A 3,774-nucleotide genomic window follows, 5' to 3' on the forward strand; every position below is an offset into this window, starting at 1 on the left:
CTACGGCAACTGCACTAAATTCAACTAGGAGTCATGTGATTGGCGACTCAAACATGAATCAACTGTATTTGTGTTAGTTAAACAACAAATCAATGCACCAAATACGCTTAATGTAACCTTTTATGTCATATATTATTTATTTTGGTTCATTTAGTATCATCGTGACCTTATCATTCGAATATAGACAGATAGTCAGAGCAAGTCATTCATATATTGAAGAAAATTCCCGAGCTCGTGCATTAGATTTGCGTGTGCTACCAACATGTGTGATGGAAAAGGCTAACTCAGAATTAGAGGCGTAGATGCAATGCGTGCACCCAAGTTTGTTCAAGTACGGTGTGTTAAATTTTTATGATGAAATTCCTTAAATAGGAAGATGTGATGCTCGATGTGGAAAAGTATAGTAAAATAATTTTCTGCAAGATTTATTTTTGGTATGATTTTATTATTTGATTAAGTGCATAATTATTATAATTGTAGTCGTCTTTATTTGTACGAATTTGTTAATCGGGGTTAAAGTATGAAATGTAATTAATGCATACCCTATTTTCTTCAAACATTTCACATTTAATTAAGCTTGTCAGCTTCAAATCAACAATTTTCATTTCAGTAGAAACCCACTCTCTTCTAAAGATGCAAATGCTCGAATAGAAACCTCAAAAGATCCCATATGTATTAAATAAATTCTATTTTTTTATGCCAAATCAAGCATCAACCTAATATATTTGTTATGAAATCTAGACGATGCACAAATTCTCATTCATTCTATTACTAGGAATAAACTAAATAATTAAAAACAATTCTTTTAAAGATTGATTTGGGAGATTAACATACAAGTTTTCATCAAAAGAAAAATTGAAATAGTTGCAACAAATCTAATATTTTATATTATCTTTTCTAGCAACTGTTCATCGCTGAGACGAATACATTCTTAAAACAAAAATTACTAGGTTGTGAGATTTGATACCAATAATTTTGAAAGGGGGTTGGGCTGAGTCAAAATCCATTTCGAATTAACTCGGTGAACTGATCCGTCGAGGTGACCCCACATCCTTCCTTTATTAATGCACCCCCCACACCACCTCCAACTTCTTAATCGCCGGCCTCTGTGCTTAGTGCTTGTGCTCGTCTGTGCCCGCCACTGGTAGAGCATGCATGAAGAAATTTCACCGCTGCGACCCCACTCCACTCCACTTCGTATTTCATTCTTCATCCACAGGTGGCGTCAATCATTCGACGAGCGTGCGCTGTGTTCCACTATATGTTGATTGAGTGAAAGAGACCGCGAGAGAGCATGCAACGATATTGGCTGCTTGCTTTATCGGGTGCAATCAGCAAAGGTTTGTTTTCTGTTTGGTTCCCGAGATTTCAATAGTGTTGTTGCTGAGTGTCTTTGTTTGCTCATGTGATTCCGAATGAAATATTGTTTTCTTTTATTTTTGGGTTGCTCTCAATTGCTTCTTCTGTGTTATATTGTCCTCGCAATATAGTTTTTTTTAATTATTGGTTTGTCAAATGAGATTTTGCACTTGACCTTAATTTTTAGCTCATTTAGCATCTTACATTACGTAAATCTAAATTCGAGGTTTTTTTTAAAAAAAAAAAAAAAATAGCAGTCCATTTGAAGCCCATACAGATAAATTTCATTTCTATTTTTACTTTAAAAATAATTATTCGTATCTATTTTATGATATTTCAGATCTTTTATTTCGATTGATTGCATTTGACCTTCAATGGACCAATTAAATGAAGTATCCAGCTCCGTTTATAAAAAAAAAACCCGGTTGGTATATCATCCATATAATTTTAATTTACTGTTGGAGATGATATGCCTGAATATTTAGATATCTAAACAAGTTGAATAGGATTCGCTTCACCCAGTCGGGGTGAAACACGCTCAATAGAACTGCCTTTGAGCATATATTCCTTTCCTCAATGGAAATTTTAATGTGGAAATTAAGGAGGGGAACAAGTATTGACATATGGGAGGATAGATTGATTTTCCATGAGCCTGTTACTTTTAAGTACTTGTTGTAAAGGTTCTTCATTTAAGCTAGTTGAAACTCATTACAAGTGGGCGAACAGAAGTAACTTCTTTCCCAATCATAGTAAAGGGGTTCTGTCATTTGGATTAAATGCACTCTTCTTCCTGGTTGATATAAACAGCAGTTGGTTGAAACCCATGACTTTATTTGTCTATTTACCATTGGAAACTTTTCGGGCATACTGCTATGACTCCCGGAAAAGGATGTTTGCTTTAATACAAAGTCCGCATAGGATGTTATCAGAGTTAAAGCTCCAAAGTTTGATTGGACAAAATGAGTTTGGAATAAATGGTTACCGAAAAAAAATTTATCTGCATGTGGAAGGCCGTTTTTAAGTGCTTAAGTGTTGATAAAAAGGTGAGAAGGATGGGGGTTTCGCTTGCTTCTGCGTATAATTGTTGTGAGATGAAGCAGTCAGAAGATATGGAGCATGTGTTAAATAAGGGAGACCTTACTACTGAGGTTTGGAGGAAGGTTTCGGTGGAGGTAAGTGTTCCTTTCCTTAGACAACAAAGTTGGAAAGAAAGAGTCTAAATGTGGTTTAATAGGGCTTCTAGATTTTCTCAATTGGGATCTTTGATGGGTTTGATTCCTTGTTTAGTTGTTTGGAGGCTGTGGAGAAGGTGATGTGCTACTAGAATGGAGGGGAAATTGAAGAGTAGTACAGATATGTGGCTGTCCATTAAGTATTGGGAGGGGGTTTTGAGCAAGAACATGACAGGAATGGCTTAGTTAAAGGATGCTGATTTTCGGATATTGCAGAATCTGGAAGTGCAAATTGTGAATAAAAGAATTAAAACAATGCAATATGTGAGATGGCTAAAACCGGGGCAAGGGAGGTTGAAACTAAATTTGGACGAGAGCGGCTTTGGAAACTCAGGGCCGACAGGTGGTGGTGGCATCCTTAAAGACCATACGGGTTCTTTTGTTTTTGGTTTTTCAAAATATTTTGATTCTTGTTCAAATAATGAAGCTGAATTGAGAGTTGTGTTGGAGGGAATAAAAATTTACAAATATTTGGATCATACTAGTATTGATATTGAATGTGATTCGAATATTGTTGTAAATTGGATAAGATCTAGTAGGCGCTCCTTGTGGTATTTGTGGAATTTTTGAGAGCAGCTGATTAGTTTATTGGAGGGAGTAGACTTTTGATAAAGCATTGGTATAAAGAAGGGAATAAAGTGGCAGATGCCTTGACTCGTCAAGGTGCTATAGGGAGGAATAGTTTGTTTACAAATAGTAATCAACTCCCTAGAGTTGTCAATGGGTTGTATAAACTGAAGAAGATGGGTACGACTTATATGAGGTATGTTTTGCTAATTTCATGTTAGTTTTGGTTTATGCTTTATGTTATTTATCTTTTGTTTGTTTTGTTACGTGAGATTTGTTTTGTAGGTCCTTGTTTTTTTTTGTTTTGCTTGGACTTGTAATCCTGTTTTGACTGGATGTTGGTATTGTTTTTTGGGAGATAATTAAAACTTTGTCTTTTGTTTCTCCCTTTGATTGTCTTGTAATCACGGTATTCTTCCGCCAAAAATGAGGGTTTATCAATAAATAAATGGAAGTGCCGCCCTTCTTTGGAAAAAAAAATCCCAAGCTCAAGGCTTTAATTTTTCTTGCGTTGGGGCAATTGTTCACTTGGCATCGTGTATTTAGTTTCATGCTTTTCTAATAATTAAATTAACATGTTTGGTATAAATTAAGTTGAACCCTTCGTCCTAATTTA

Source organism: Malania oleifera, chromosome 8 (genome assembly GCF_029873635.1).
Source record: "Malania oleifera isolate guangnan ecotype guangnan chromosome 8, ASM2987363v1, whole genome shotgun sequence".
NCBI lineage: Eukaryota > Viridiplantae > Streptophyta > Magnoliopsida > Santalales > Ximeniaceae > Malania > Malania oleifera.